Source organism: Balaenoptera ricei, chromosome 15, assembly GCF_028023285.1.
Source record: "Balaenoptera ricei isolate mBalRic1 chromosome 15, mBalRic1.hap2, whole genome shotgun sequence".
Taxonomy (NCBI): domain Eukaryota; kingdom Metazoa; phylum Chordata; class Mammalia; order Artiodactyla; family Balaenopteridae; genus Balaenoptera; species Balaenoptera ricei.
Window position 1 is genome coordinate 28,757,603 of NC_082653.1, and position 16,687 is coordinate 28,774,289.

Consider the following 16,687-nt stretch of genomic DNA (forward strand, 5'->3'; position numbering starts at 1 on the left):
AAAGTGCCAGAGACTGGGGTTCTAGTCCTTTTGCTTGCTCGTAGGCCACAAGTAGCCATCTTAAAATTCTGTAGGTGTGGGTGTCTGTTAATCTGTTAAATTCAGGAGTTGGATTAGATGGTCTGTACAATTTTAATATGCCATTCAAGCAGCTCTTACATGTCAGGGGGACATCCCTATTAAAGCAACCCAGAATTTAAACTTGGGTCTATGAAATAATTGGGGTTTCCTCAGTTGATCTTTTTCAACTCGAGACTTCTCAAGTGAAACATTGACTGTGTGGGCCTCGTGGAACTGGAGGTATCAGACAGTCCTATATTGTCAGCTCTGCGCCATCACTGGGATGACCTTTGTCAAGTTACCTCCCTTCCCCAAGCTTCAGTTTCCTCATCTGTAAATCTGGGAAGAAGGGTACGTATCTCAGAGGGTTGATAATAAGGATTGAATGAGACATATATGAAAGCACTTAAAATAGTGCCTGTGCCTGGCACATAATAGGTTCTCAGGGACACAGGAGTTGGGAGATAGACTGGAGGAAGAGAGGAGGGGTGGCTGCTCTTAGTCAGGTTCTCTCCCACCTCCCCCACCCCACCGGTCTCTTTTACATCCCTGCGGATGGTTCCCTGCCAGGGGATAATGAATGCTGGAGTGTGTTGGGCTGCCAGGCTGAGGGGCCTAGGAAGCAATCAGGAGGTACAAACATTTCCACTGCAAGGGCGCTGACATCATTCCAGCAATGATGGTCCCAAGGAGGCATATATAGCCCAGCACTGGGTTTGGAAAATCTTGGCATCCGAGGGCAGAGTCCCTAAGGGAACAGAAACATCAGAATCTTGTGTGCTGGCAGGGAGGCAGGGACCGTGGCTTTCTGGTTTCACATGGACCCCACTGCTGCTCCCTTGCCCTCCCAGGAATCTCTCATTAGAATCTCCATGAGACAAGGAGGTCAAGTTTTTGGTGTCTGTATTTTCTATTCTTTATCTTCCCTCCTGCTGTCCTGTTCAGCCTTTCATTCATCTTTTCTTGCTCCAGTTTATTTCAAAGATACATTCTGCCGCTTGACAGCATGATAAAGAAGCCTCCCCATAGGGTGGGGCAGGGCATTTTACTGCTGCACCATTTGGGCCAAAAGGAATTGTTATGTCCCCACCCGCCCTAAATCCCCATTAGATTGTGAGCTTCTCCTGGCAGAGGCATGGACTTTTTCCTCTCTGTGTCTCCAATCTCGAGCCCATGGCTAGGCATAAAGTGGGTCCTCAGGAAGTGTTGAATCAAATAAGTTGGAGGAAATTATGTCCCTAAGCCAACCAGGTTAGGGAGGAACTGTGAGAATGTGTTGACAGTGTAGGGAAAAGCATTTTAAAGTATAGGGTACTGTGCCAGTTGTTGATTGTCATTATTTATTGCTCGTACTGTTATTATTGCTATTGCCAGGGGCCAACAGTTGTTTTACCTTCTCCTCAAGTCAGGCTTGAAGGGATTAGATGTGCCTGGGGGGTGTGATTCTGTTGACAAACAGATGGTTCTGGCTGGTGAAAGATAAGCATGAAGGGAAGAGGATGGGAAAAGAGTGATTCCAGCCACTTCCTGTGTTTCGGGGAGGGGGCAGATAAGGAGAATCAAACGGGCCAAAATGGACATGTAGCAAAAAATCAGGAGACCCAGGTCCCAGGTCTTGTTCCACCACCACCTCAATGTGTGACCTTGGGCCAATCACACCTCCACTCAAGACCTCTGGGTCTCCAGCTATAAAACGAGAAGACTGGACCGCATGATCCCTAAGGCCCCTTCTGGTTCTGACATTTTGTCAAGTGGATTTTGTTAAGTAAAAATGAGACAACTATTATTACTCTCAGTATCATTTATGGAATAGCAGACCATTACATATTTCAGGTGATCCTCATAACAGATTATACCACTTTGAAAGATGAGGAGACTGAGGCTTAGAGAGAGTGACTTGCCTAAGACTGCACAGCTCGAAGTGGCAGACTTGTTATCTGACACCCGGTCTATCTGACTTGAAAGGGTGAGCTCTTGCAAAGGTTTCACAGCCTCCCCTTGTCATCACTGTGAATTGTGTGTACACTTGCACACGTGCATAGGGCTTTGGAGGAGGGAAAGCTGTGAAGGATTCGTGACAAAAGATCAGGCATTTCCCCAAAGGGATTGTTGCAGGGGACTTGCTGGGTTGAAGAGTATGTAAGTCAGTGCTGGAAAGTCTTCCTTGCACTGTGAGCTCTGCCTTGCTGATGGGTGGTGGGTGCCCCTTTACCAAGGAGAACAGCCAGGAGTGAATGACAATCATGACAGGCACACTTTTTGAGCTCCTCCTATGTCCTGTGCTCTGTTTTACACAGGTTCACGTACTCCTCAGACAATCCTATAATGTAAGCACTACAATTTTACCCATTTTACAAGTGAGGAAGCCAGGGCAGTGAGGCAAAGGATCTCGCCCAGAGTTACACAGCTAATGTGTGGTAGAACTCGAGACAGTTTAGCTGGAAATGCACTGTACTGAGAGTTGAAAAGGCTGCTTTTAGTCTGAGCCCTCTCACTGACCGAGTGATTTTGGGTTGGCCAGTTTCCTTCTGCATGTCACAAATGGGCTGGATGCATCTCTGGCTCTAAAGGGCCTAAATGCTGCCTTATCCCAGAACAGGAGTGGAGGGGATTCCTCGTCTAGCTAAACACGTATCAGCCTTTGTTTATTATTTATTTATCAGGCCCTAGACCAAGAGCACAGGATAAAGGAAGGAGTAAGAGGCGATCCCTAGTTTCAAGACGCTCACGGCTAACAGAGGGAGACAAATATCTAAATGTGTAGGTATGATGAACCATCTAGGAGCTGTGATAATACTGATGTGGGTGTAATGGGACAGGGAGGGGGGATGGCCTTTCCTACTCAGTGGGTCAGGAAGGTGAGGGTGATGCCATTTTCTGTGTTGAATTTGTGTGTAATAATAATAATAAATGTTCTACCCAACTTAGGACATTTCCAAACAGTTCTTGGCTCTTGACCCCAGCAACCCAAAAAGTGGCCACAGAGTCTGAGGGACCATCCAAACTCACTCTGTGGCACAGTTCCAAAGGAACCATCCATTTGTCTCAGGTGGGCCTGAACCTTCCCTGTCATCAGAGGCCTCTAGAGGCAGGACTCTGAGGCTCCTCTTGGAAAGCCTGTCTAGTGCCTATAACAATCCAATGGGCTTGGGAACTTCTTCCTCATGTCATTCTTTCACCTGTCTGGAGCACCTGACCCCTGGAGAGCTGAAGGCATTTACCCAAGATTACTCAGCAAGGCTGGGATCAGAACTCTGGCCTAGTGGAATTGCATTTCTGAGCCATATGTGGATCTTTCTACATCTGGGTCAACAGGGACTTAACGGGCTGTTTCTTCATTTGATGGGCAGCTTGCACTGAGTGGGAGGTTTGATGCAGGTGATGTGAAGCTTGAGCTGAAAGCCCTTATAGAGGATGAGGCCTGTGCTCCCAGGCTGCTTTTTACTGCTTAGTGGAGAGATATTTATGAAGTGTTTGTCACATGCTAGCACCTCCGAATTGAGGTGCTGAGCCAACCAAAAGGGAGCATCTGGGAAGCAGCCTGGTGCAGTGGAAAGAGCCAGCACCGAGGGGCTGGGGACTCACCTCAGCTCTGCCAGGACTCCCTGGGTGGCCTGGGACGAGACTCTTTGCTTTTCCACACTGCAAAATGATAGTCAGAGGTGGTGAGCTCTAAGGGCTCTTCAAGTGCTGACTGGCTAATAATTCAGTAACTCTTCCCTCTGTTCCAGAACCACTTTAGGGGGTACAAGAGTGGATAGGATACAGATAACTGTAACTTGAGGAAGAATGAGATAAATATAACAAGAGGAATGAGCAAATGTTCTGTGAGTTTGCTGGAGGGAGAGGGCTTGGGAAAAGCTCAGTTCAGAAGCCACCTCTTCAAAGATAGGATGAGACGTAGATAGAGGTGGGGTTTTTTTGAACCAGGAGGAGTAGCAGAAACGTGCTGTCATTCTGCAACAAGAAGGCCGTATAGCAGAGCAATGGTCCTCAGACTTAGATTTCAAAGATCAGTACATTTGGGAATGTATCCTAGGTTGGCCAACTTTTTATTCTGCCAGGTAAAGACACATGACACTAGTTCTGTTTACTATTACTATCATATAGTCAGAGAAAGAACATTTTAATACCTTTAGCCCCAAAGTAAGAAGGCTATATAAAATCAGAAAAAAGTATTCCTTCAAACTGAATGCATTTTGCTTTATTAAAAACTCACTGCATTGTCCATACTTTTGCTGCAGACCAGTGTCCTTGTGTTTGGCTCTGAAGTCAGGCTGCTTGGGTTCGAATCCTGGCCAAGTTACTTTTTCTCTCAGAGCCTCTGCTTCCTCATCTGTAAAATGGGGACATGATGCTATCTACCTCATAAGGTCATTAGGAGGTCCGCATGCCATGATAAAACATGAAAAGCAAGGGACCTCAAACCCTGTTGTCTATGTTGGGCCCTTTGGGGATGATAGCAAATTAGAGAGTGTTGCTTGAAAGAGGTGGCTGCCTGCCACCTTTCACTCCCTCTGAGAATGGCCTGCTCTCGCCACTGCTGCCATGCAAGAATGTGGGCCTCATGTTGTCACATCTTCTCATTTGTAAGAAATCTGGATGTTTGTGACACCTCTTGATTTTTTTAATGTGGCCAACTAGGAAACACTTTAAAACGCACCCATTAACGTGTGTCTGTGTCAGGCCATCAGTCTCTGTCCCCTGATGTACAGTGTTAGATGCCAGGTGCGTAGTGCTCATAGTTGTCCCCTGAGGATGAGGGCGGAGAAGGGAAACGAGGCTGGAAGTGCAGGCCTGGGCCAGCGATGCCCTGTCTGCAAGGCAAGGGAACATATTACTTTGGCCACTTGTGATCTTCTGCTTCTGGGCCCCCAGCTTCAAAGGGCCAATTAGTGCCCCTTCCCTTCTGGCAACACTGTCAGAATGGAGTCTCTAGAGACTGAGGCCTCCAGGCACCTCTGAGCCCCCTTGAAGCTGTCACTGGTCGGCCTCCCTACCACAGGGTCTCTGGAAGCTTGGTGGGCAGCCTCAGAAGAGCGAACTTGGCTGATGGCGTGTGAAGCCGGCCCAGAAGCCACCCTCGAGAGGGAGGCGGGAGGAGAGGCTCTGGCAGCTCCTCAGCGGGAGAGGTGCTTCCTGTTCTCCGGAAGCCATGCTGGTTCTGCCACCTCTGCCTGGGTTGTGATGAGGTCTGGACAGCAAGTGGTCTCTCTGTAGAGAGCTTTGCCACACAGTCCCCACTGAGGAAAAGCTGGGATCTGAGTGTGGAGGAAGCCTGGAGCCTTCTCAGAGAAGGACCTCAGAGGAGTTCCTAATTAGCAGGAGGAGCCCCGTCGACATGCTTTCAGGACATTCTGGGATTCAGACTAAAGCCACTGAGGACAGTTTACATTTTTGTGGCTCTAGTTAATCAAATATTCATCAAGCACCTACTGTGGTCAGGCTTTATCCGGGCCGCTGTGGGAGAATGCAAAGAAGTATTTCCATCCGTTCATTCAGCCAGTGTGTAGAGTGTCTACTCTGTAAGCAGGCCCCAAGATGTGGTCTCTCCCCTTAGGGAGCTTTTTAGGCTGATAAATATATATGGATGGTACATGGAGCCTGGCTCATAGGAATATTACTAACAGCTGCTGTTTAATTGTGTGCCTTCTGAGTAAAAGATACCAGCCATATAGTACCTGCTTTAAAGAGTGGGTACTGGGATTGAATGGAATCCTCATCTGAAGCACTCAGCCCTGTGCCCGCCACACACTGGTGCTCAGTAAAAGGGTAGCTGCATTATAGTTAACTTGGAAAATTGGGCAGATCCAGAAGAAAGGCCAAGACACAGATGGGTCAGAGAAAACAGGACGCAAAACAATTCAGGCCCACTTAGCATATGTTATCCTCATTTTATAGATGAAGACACTGAGGCTCAAGGAGAGGAAGTAGTTTGTTCAGAGTTACACAGCTGCTGTGTAGCAGAGCCTACACTTAAATGCTGGTCAGTTTGGCATCGAAGCTATGTTCCTTCTTCTAAGCCATATTGCCTCTAAAGAAGTGGGTAATGAACAAAGCAATAAAACTACCACATGCGACAGGTGAGGCAGTGCCACCTGGTGAGGTTAGGAATTTTTATAATTGAGGAAGCTGGGACTAGTGGAAAGAAGGAACTGGCCAGAGTTATATAACCAGGAAGTTGTAGGGTTGGGACCCCAATCTAGGCATACTGGACATGTCTTCCCACACTGCTGGGGCAGAATAGTAGCCATTGAGGGTAAAGATAGTTGTCTCCAGATACTCAAAATTCAGTCACAGGAAAGAGCCCAGGCTTCCATATGCCCTGAGGGACAGACCCCAGACCAGCACTTACAAGTGCCAGCCAGGGAGGAAAATTTTGGCTCAGTTCTAGGAAGAACATTCTAAATTGAAAAACCATCTAGCAATGAAACAATATGTTTTGAGAGCGAGCTCCTCATCTCAGGGCAGCTCACATAGGTCTGGATGTTCTAGAAGGAATTCTTGCAATGTAATGGGGTTTGGAATGGCTGTGCTTGATAGTCTTACAGTCTAGAGGATCTGGAATTCTAGTATAGGACTGGTCACAGGTGATGCAAGCGGTGGGTACCACTGGCGACCCCAGGAGAAAGGGTAACTGTAGGCTGGAGCTGTCTGAGAAAGCTTCCTGAGGGAGGAACTAGAGCAGGATCTAAAGGGCTGCGAAAAGGGAGAGGAGTAGGACTGGGTAAGGTGAGCAAGTGCTAGGGCGGTGAGCCCGCCAGTCTAGCTGGGCTGTAGGGTTAGTGCTTCTCAGCAAAGGGCATTCCCCTGTTCTCTGGGGCTTTTTAAATGGTGGAAATGGCACAGTGAGTCCTGCGTCTTTCCTCATTAGGAGACTGGTTTGGCACCACACCCCCCTCTTACCTCCCAGCCATCCCTCCCTCCTCTCTTCATTGTACCACTCACCTCCTCCCACCCTCCCTTTCAGAGGTGGCAGACTTTGGACATTGAGCTCCCTGGGAGAAAGGTGTGCCAAACGTGGCCTCTGCAGTGAGGCGAAGCTCGCAGCATCTGACAAAGGCCACCTTCCTCGCATTTGGGGCACAGAGCTGAAGCCGACCTGGGCCTCCTAGCGGCTGCTTGCTGCTCAGGGTGAGCACTGGCTTCAGAGTCAGGACTGGCTCATCTCCAGTTCTGCTACTTGTTAGCCTGGGACCTCAGACAAATTGTCTTACCCCCAGACCATGTTCTCATCTACCAAAGAGGGATCGATCATTCCTGCCTGAAAGGAGAGCGATGATCTGCTGAAAGGACCTGGCATACAGCAGATGTCCCCACAAATGCCCCTCTTCTGCACGGCCTCAGACGCTTCTCTGCCCACTGGGTCCCAGCCCTTGTCCAGGTGAATGATAAGAGGGGCACCACCTACCAGGTGCAGGGATGTGTGACTTAGCGCATCCTCCTACCGCTCTGGGAGGAAGGTATTATTATAGAAGAGGAAATTGAGTCACAGAGAATTTAAGCAACTTGTCTGTTATATGCGGCCTAGCTACCAAATATCTGATTCCAGAGCCCACCTTCTCTCCACCCCTTTTTCTCCCTTTGCTTTTTCATCCTCTTTCTCTCTCTATTTCTGTTCTCTTAGGCCTGTGAGTATCCATTTGTCCCTCCTCAGCCCTTAGCTGGGCTCTTACAAGCAAGATTACCAGCCCTGGGCCTGATTGGAGTGAGCCGGCCTAAGAGCTAGAGAAAGGCATTTTGTTACTTCAGCAATGTCCCTAAGGGACCCTTGGTCACATTCTATCCCAGGTCAGCAGTATTCCCTCCATGGGCCTTTCCTTTCTACCTAAATTACTTTTACTCACCCCAGTTCCCTCTGCCTGAAATTTTCTTCCCACCACTACTGCTATCTCCCCATGTTCCCATTTGTCTCAAGGCCCAGCTCACATGCCATCTTTCAGGGGTCCCTCTTCATCAGCTCCTTCCCAGAGCCCAGGCTCCTAGTCACCAGACCAAGGTCTGTGCTCTCAGAGGACGGAGAACACCTGACCCTGCATGCCCTCCCATTCCCTGCCCTGCAGAGAGCAGCCCATGCTGGGCAGTACCCAGGGCCCAGCCTGGAGCTGTAGGACACCTTGAGCCAACTCTCTGTTTTGTGGCTTCCTTCTGGAAGGAAAGGGGGTGGGGTCCATGCCTGGGAGAGGATGGGCTTCAGAGTTTGTTAGGACTGGCAGGAGATCGCCATTGTAAGGAATCCCAGAGGTTAGCCTTCAGATGAAGGAGACCAGGATCCAAGCCTAGACAGCGTCAGACCCCTCGCCCTGCTCTCTGAGTGGTCGAGAGCAGAGAGCATGGACTTTGCAGTTGGACATGCTTGAACTGCCATTTTGGTCTCGACCATGGACTTACTTTGTGACCATGGGCAAGTCATTTGATTTCTCTGACCTTTTGTTTCCTCAGTAGTAAAAATGGGCATCATAATCATAATCCCAGCCTCATAGGAGCAAAGCTGGGTAGAGAATTAAACTAGATTAGAAATCCCATATGTGTAAAGCCCCCAGCACAGGGTTTAGCACACAGTAGGTGCTTAATAAATGCCAGTACCCTTCCATCCACAGTTAGAAGGAAAGAACTTTATAACTTCTCTAGTTCTCCAAAGATCCGATACATCTTCAGTTGGTAGTGAGCTCCCCTCTCACTGGAGGTATTCAAACTGGGTCTGGGTGACTGCAGAACAGGAATGTTATTCAGAGAAGTGTAGCTTCAATCAGATGGATATTGGGCTTTGAAACCTTCAGATTCTTTCCTGCCCTGAATTTCTGCAATTCTGTGAAGACTTTGACTCAGATCTCATTAGTCAGTTATTAGAAATCAGTTGGGGTTCAGCTTGGATGTCTGCTTAGCACAGATACAAGACAGAATCCTGATGGAGTTATGAGCTTTCTCCCAAGAGATGGCAAGGCTAGAAACAAAATCGGGTCCAAGAAGAAGAGTTCTCATAGATCCTGTGAAGGGAACCTGGCTGGTATATTTGGGGCATGAAGCTAAATGTTTAGGCTGAATTTTGGGAAGGCTACGCCATGGCCAATAGCATGAACTGCCCAGGGCAAGGCCTGTGTTTGCTTTATCTCTGAATCCCCAGTGCCCAGCGCAAGCCAGGCACACAGGAAGTACTCTGGACGAATAATGAGCAAATGGCAAGTAGCCTTGGTGTTTCTCACAGATGGAATCCTGAGCTGAGAGACTCTTAGGACTCCCCTGGAGGCCAAGTGGCAGTTTCATACTCAGTGCATGTTCGTCTGTGTGTCTGTGTCCAGGTCCGTGCGTGTGCCAGGCTTCCCAGAAAGACTCCTCCTGCTTGCTGCTGCCTTGCCTTCTTCTCTTTCCCCTGCCCCTTCCCCTCCTTCCAGCTTTATTGACGTATAGACAACATACATCAAGCTGCACATACTTAAAGTGTACAGTTTGGTAAGTTTTGACATAGTATGTAACCCATGAAACCATCACCACAATTAAGATAATGAACACATCCATCAACCCTCAAAGTTTCCTCTTGCACCTTTGTAATTCCTTCCTCTCATGCCTCCCTCTCCCCTCCCTTGTCCAGGCAACCACTGATCTGCTTTCTGTCACTATCAATTACTTTGCACTTTCTAGAGTTTGGTATAAATAGAATCATACAGAATATACTTTTTCGAAGGTGGTGGGGGTCTGGCTTCTTTCACCCGGCATGATTATTTAGAGATTCAAGTTGTTGTGTACATCAGTAGTTCTTTCCTTTTTATTTCTGAGTACACATAGTACACCATTGTATGTAAGGGTAAACCATGATTTGTTTTGCCCTTCATCTGTTGATGGACATTTGGTTTTTTTCTAGTTTTTTGTTATTACAAATAAAGCTGCTGTGAACAATTGTGTATAAGTCTTTGTATGGATATACCTTCCTGTTCTCTAGGGTAAATACCTAGGAGTTAAGTGGAGTGGCTAGATCATTTGGTAAATGTATATTTAACTTTTTAAAAAATTGCCCAAGTGTTTCCAGAGTGGTTGTACCATTTTACATTCCCAGCAGCAGCGTATGAGAGTTCTGGTATCTCCACATCCTCAACAGCACTTAGTATGATCAGTCTGCTTAATTTTAATCATTCCAATAGGTGTATAGTGGTATCTCCTTATGGCTTTAATTTGCATTTTCCTAATGACTAACGATGTTGAGCATCTTTTTGTGTGCTTGTTTGCCATCCATATATCTTTGGTGAATTATTTGTTCAAGTATTTTGCCAACTTTTAAATATTTAACTATTTGGCTGTTGGTCTTAATATTATTGAGTTGTAAGAGTTATTTATACGTACTCGATACAAGTTCCTTGTCAAATATATATTTTGCAGCTATTTTCTCCCAATCTGTGTCTTGCCCCAGAGAGCCCTGTGGGAGTTTCAGACTCAGTGTGCATGTGTACATGTGTGTGTGTGTGTGTGTGTGTGTGTGTGTGTGTGTGTGTGAGAGAGAGAGAGAGAGAGAGAGAGAGACTCAGAAAGAGACTGGCTTCCTGAGAGATTGCAGCCTCTGAATTCAGTCCTTCTCTACTATCATGTAGAATCACAGGACAGCACCTAGAGGTACTTAAAATTCGCACATCTCCACAGCTTTCTTTTGCAGACAGGGGGCCTGAGTCCCTGAGACCATGGGGTGTAGCGTCAGAGCCCACACAGACCTCTGATCTCTAGAGGAAGAGGGCCCATGCTGGGTGCTTTGATGCTTTTGATTCCGGTGACACTTGGTGAGGCAGGTCACCTTTCTCCCTCACCTTGTCTGTACAATGGGCATGGCACTGCCTTTCTGTGGGTGAGAGGCAGGTGCAGAGCTCTGTGGCTGATCATCTCAACTCCAAGGACAAGGAGCGTGTCAGCACCGTTTATTGTCACAAAAGGCACTTGGGAGACAGAGGAGGAGGAGCCACATATTCATTAAGGAATGTTTGTTGAGCTCCCCTCTGGGCCAGGCTCGAGATGCACTGTCTGGAACAGTGCGGGGCAACCTTGTCTGCTCTGCTCTGGGTGTGTGGAGCCTGGCTGAGGGCATCATTACCTCTTCTGCCAGTGCCCTCTCACAGCTCGCCAGCAGTGCACATCGCTGCTTAAGCCAAACGCCTCTGTGTCTATGTGTCTGTGTGTATGTGTATGTAGACTTAGAAACCCTCAAAAAATGGAAGATAGTGATCCACAGCGGGTGTGTGTAAACAGCCTGTGTCCTCCTGGTATAACAAAAGAGCACGTGCAATGGGGCCACCATGGCGAGAGCTGTGAACTCTGTCTCCGGTGGAGGCACACGTGGGCATCCATGCTTGAACTGAGCTTGGAAGATAAGCAGGTAGAAGAAGCTTGGAAGGGCTTTCTAGGCAGAGGGCACTGCATAGGCGAAAGCATGGTGAATCCATGAGGTGAATCAGTGAGGATATTTGGGAAGATGTGATGGCAGAGGCCAGGTGGTCACACAGCTCCATGAGGTGGGGGCATTATCTCCATTTATAGATGGGGACACTGAGGTACCAACTCAAAAGCAGGGTGCCCTAGGGCCTGTGAGTCAGTGGCAGAGCTGAGCGTACGGGCTCCCAGTTCTGTGCTCTCTCTCCTGTGCTGGGCTGTGTCCCAGGGGAGATGGACGGTGGCCTCGAGGCCATTCTCCTGGTACTAGGTTGACTGTGCATGGGGTTCTCAGGTCCCAGATCACCTGGTTGGCTGCCTGACTTCCTTCAGCTCGTGTTTGCTAGCCCTTGACTCTGAACCTGGCCCTGCTCCTGGCGCGTGGGAGACTGAGCCACTGAAGGCGTGATGCCCACTTCTCTTTTGGCCCTCGCAGGCTAAATGACAGCTAGCCGGACTCTCAAGCCCGGGTGCTGCTGTCACAGTGCACAGGCCAGAACTGCCACCGCCACTCTGGATACTTGTATGTTTTAAGCTGGGTATATTGCCAACCCTGAACAAAAATAGGGTTCTGTTATTAAGGGAGAAGGGGCGATGAACACTGGGTGGGCTTCACCCCCACGTGCCCAGAGGCCTGGGCATCATCACGGTTCTTCCCTCTCCCTGGTTTCCCACGGCCCATCTCTTTCGGTCCCTGTCTACTCCCTAAATTTCTCTCGAAGCCATCTTTACTTCTCTCACTTCCTTTCCTCTTCTCCCGCCTTGGCTTTCCTGGTGCCCCTCCTCATCTCTTCCAGCCCATTCTCAGCAGAGCTGGTACAGGGTTATCTTCTATAGTCTAAACCTGACCTCGTCCTTCCTCTGCTCAGAACTTTTTCTGTAGGCTCAAAAGGTGCTCCCCCAGTGCCTGGTCTCCCCTCTGCTCCCCCTTTGTCCCTACGCTGTCTGGTCTCGTGTACCCAGCCCTTTGTATCTCCCCTTCTCCTGCATGTTTCTGTAATGTTGACCCCCACTCCCTGCACTGAATCTGGAATGCTCCTCCGCAGAAGCCTGCTCCTGAGTTCTGCACAGAGACTCCCTCCGTCCCCTGCCCAGCCCCTCCCTGACACACGCTTTGATTACGATTGGGGAGAACCCAGCGCACATAGACACCTGGTAAACATTGACTGAAATGTCCCTGCCACAGCTGCCACACAGATAAGAAGTACTCTGATTAGGAGAGAGGAGGAACTTGAGGGGACCTGCTTCCAATCTTGGAGCTAGGCCACTTTTGAGCTACGTCTCTCCAGGAGGCTTCAGTTTCCCTCTTTGCCATGTGAGGTGAAGACACTTGTCACAAGGCCACAGAGACACAGAAAGACCATCTTTGGTAATTCCTGTTTTGAGCTCGAACTCCTTGCCTTTCAGGAGGCAAGGCTAAGTGCCTGTGGTTTTGTCAAGGGGAAACACAGCTGCTGTGCATATGTTATGGGGGGAGAATCAGCTAGCAACTCAGCCCTTTAGAAAAGCAGTTTGGCAGCATATTCATACTTTTTGACCCTATAAATCTACTACTGGGGATCCTTCCTAAGGAAATAATTCTAAATACAGAAAAATAATTATGCATGAAGATGTCTGTTGTAGCATTCTTTTTGACAGTAAAAATGTCTATATGTTCAACAGAGGGGGATGTTAAGGTAACAGTGATGGACCCATGAAATGGACTATTATACAGCCCATAAAATACTTTTTATAAAGAATATGCCATATCGTGGGCAATTCATAAACCATGTTAAATTTTTTTAAAAGATATAAAGGTGCCTCTCTACCATGTTTATAACTATGTAAAAATAACAAAACCCGCCTCCAAAATAGTTTTTCTTCTATGCTTAGAAAAAAACTAGGAGGAGCAGCAGTCAAATTAATCAGTGGTTTATCTCTGAGTAGCAAAAATGGAGGCTTTTTTTTAAAAAAAAATGTGTGCTACTTTTATAGCTATAATAACAACATTCATAAATAGAACTATATTTAACATTTAAAAATTACCCAGTTGGAGCTAATTCCGTGACCTTCTTGGGGTGAATTATTCACTTGTCTCTGGGCCTTGGTTTATAAAATAAGGGAAAGAAATTACTGCTCATTGGGCAGTGTGTGCCAGGGCTCTTCACAAGCTTTATCTGATTAAATCTTCGCAGTTGAAACCCTATGTTGCAGATGAGGAAGCTAAAGCCCATGGTCAGTCCTCTGCTGAGACCTAGGTTTTCCAGCTGGATTCTGCTCTAGGAAAAGCCCCTGCTCTACACACCTTCCCCGGGGGCCCCTGCGATTATGAAGATCTTTGCCTGCTCAGGGGAAAAGGCAGGGCAGAGGGACACCTGAGAGCCCTGTGTCAACAGAGCCGGGGAGGAGTTTATCTTACAGGGTGGGGGAGGCCCGTGTTTGCCCGCAGGTGGGAAGGAGAGCTTTTTGCTGACTGCAGCCAGAGCGGCTGGTCTCTGCTTTACCTTTTGGCACCAGCAGCCTTTTCCTGAACAGGATTTGCCCCTCAGCCCAAGTCCCCCGTTCTGTGTTCCCAGCCTCCCTGTGTGTCCAGCACCCTGGGTTCAGAGCTGCAAGGGTTCAAATCTCAGCTCCACCAGTTTACCTGGGGCCTTGGGCAAGTGCCACCCCTTCCCCCCACGCCACCCCCCCCCCCCGACCTCAGATCCTCTATTTATAAAATGGGATTGGACTAGACTGGAGATTCCAAACTCCAATGCCAGGCAGCTAACAAACGAAACAGCCCAGGTAAAGAGCACAAGTGCAGGTAAGAACTGGCAAAAAGGGGCCACTCCTCAGCCTCAGCCCATCACTGCCATGCAGGAATGCAGGCACAGAGCTGCAGGATCTTTGGGGTTAAGACAAGCTAAAAATCTGGGTTTCTTTAAGTATGAAATCTCTCAAGTTATAAATGTTGACCGAAATTAAAATACACATACATGCAGGCCAAAGGAGAGTGGTCTTTAGGCACGATACAGCCTATGGGCTGCCAGTTTGGGACCCCTGGAGTTGCCTGTCTCTGAGCACCTTCTGGCTTTGACCTTCTGGTCCCTGGCCTCCTGGCCTCCAGGTGCTCCTCGAGGCAGCGCTGGGCAGAGTGAGGCCCAGGCCTGCGAGAGCAGGGAGGCCAGTCTGCTAAGGAGGGGGAGGCCCTCAGTTTGGCTCTCCTGGGCCCCATACATGCCCTGTACAGATACAAGGGCTTAAAAGGCTCTGTCCTGCTGCCTGCCCCAAGCCCTATCCCTATCCCTATCACTGCGCTTGGCAGCTTGACCTGCACAGCCCCACTTTACCATCGTGACAATGATTAACCTCACGTACACATAAGGAAGCTGGCCCTGATTATGACAGGCCTGCAGGCACACAGCTCCCCGCTGAGCTGGGGTTTGAATCCAGGAGTGTTTGGCTCTACCCCCTGAGCGCCTGCATTTAGTCCTCACGGCCCCCAGAGGGCTCGGCTGGTGCTGGTGCGGATGGCAGTGTTGAGTACACGGAGCTGAGCACACAGCCGAGTGTGGTTGTATGTGTACTTGTGCATGAACGCAACCGGACCCGTTGTGTGCAAATCTGGGTGCTGGGCACCTGTGCTTAATACAGTCAGTTCTTGTTATTTGCAATAGTGATGCTCTATAAACCAGTTGTGAACCCTGAATTAGTACAAAACCATTGCTTCTGAGGGAAAATACAGAATTAGGTTCCTGGGAGCCTCTGGTCACAACATTTTCATCAACTGATCAGTACATAACCTTGTTTTATTTATTTGTGTTTCTGTTTAAAGACACCTTTAATACACATTGTTGATACATTCACCTTGAATTCGTGCCAACAACACTATAACTCACACCTGGACGAACCTTATCTGATGCTTATTTTCTCCGTAAGGCACGTCACAGCCTTCCTGAGCCTAGGAACACTGGACAGCGCTTCAGCACTATGCTTGCGGGCCATTTTAAATAGCAAAATTACCGCCCCCCCGCACACCAGCAAAGCACAAAATATGTTAAAAATATAGCTCTAAATGGACCACAAAAAGGACACTTGTTTATAGTATAAGAAATGAACCAAGCTAAGTGAAGTGTGTGCATTTTTGATAACTGTGTACTTCTGGAAACTGTACAGTTTAAAATACTATTTTTTAAACTCAATTTTATTTTTAAAAAAAAGAAAGAAGAAAAGAAATGAAACGAGAGGTTGCCTTGTTCCACTCAACTGGGAACATGGGCATCAGGCAACTGAAATTTTTCACCACTCTGTGCATTCCACCCATGCCTGTGAAGGAACTGGGTATTGATTTGGGGCTTATGAATAAATGTTAGCAAGTAGATGATTCACAACTACAGAATCTGCAAACCATGAGGATCCACTGTAATGTTGTATCTTTCACTTTTCTCTGAGGGCTGCTGTCAGGATTTGGGGTTGTTGACACAACGAGTTGGATTTTCTGAGTGCGGAGATGTAATTTAGAGGGGCAGCTGGAATCGTTTGAGTTCCACTCTCAGTATTACCACCTACTTTCCACGTGCCCTCATGCAAGTTCGCTGGTCTCTGGAGCCTGAGCTTCCTTGGTGGTAAAATGGAGAGCACATCCCCTAACGTGAGGGTGAATTGAGAGGATAAATGTGGAACACCCAGGACAGTGCCTGGCAAGAGGCTGATTAAATGACAGCTTTCAAACTGTGCTTTCATGCTTTCCCTTAAGATGCAGTTTTTAAGAGTTTTGTACTCAAGACCCTGCTAGATACTAAGGATTCGGAAATGGATAAATCCCTGGCTTAACAAATCTAGCAGGAGAGACCAGCCCACCTAAATAGGACGCCATGTGTGAGAAGGACTATAATAATATAACCTAAGTACTGCAAAGCTTTTTTTGCCCCTTTTTTGACTTGCTAAGAAGCCCGCACTTACTTGGGTAGTGATATCAACCCAAGTGAGTGCAGAACCACTTATTCATCCAGCAAATATTTGTTGAGGGCCTGTGGGGTGCCAGGCACTGGTCTAAGTGCTGGGAACTAAATTAAGAACTAAATGGGCAAATATTCTTACCTTCCTAGAGCTTATATTCTAGAGACAATAAACAAAGTACATAAATATATTAGCTGTTGCTAAGGACTGTGGAGAAAATAAAGCATGGGGAGAAAGAAAGAGACCCCTGAAATACAAACTATTATAATATTTCAGATGAAGATTTTGGAGTGGAATAAAG

The 16,687-nt window shown here is 47.8% G+C and overlaps 1 protein-coding gene across 5 annotated transcripts in view; it reads left to right on the forward strand.

The window, feature by feature from the left end:
* Window positions 1–16,687, forward strand: part of SNPH (syntaphilin) — a 41,514-nt gene that overhangs the window by 1,201 nt on the left and 23,626 nt on the right. The window contains exon 2 of one of the 5 annotated variants that reach the window (XM_059897812.1): window positions 2,724–2,820. The exons of the other annotated variants lie outside the window; for them this stretch is intronic. The gene's annotated coding sequence lies outside the window, so the exon portion shown is untranslated. The remainder of the gene's footprint in view (window positions 1–2,723; window positions 2,821–16,687) is intronic. 5 annotated transcript variants of the gene reach the window in all.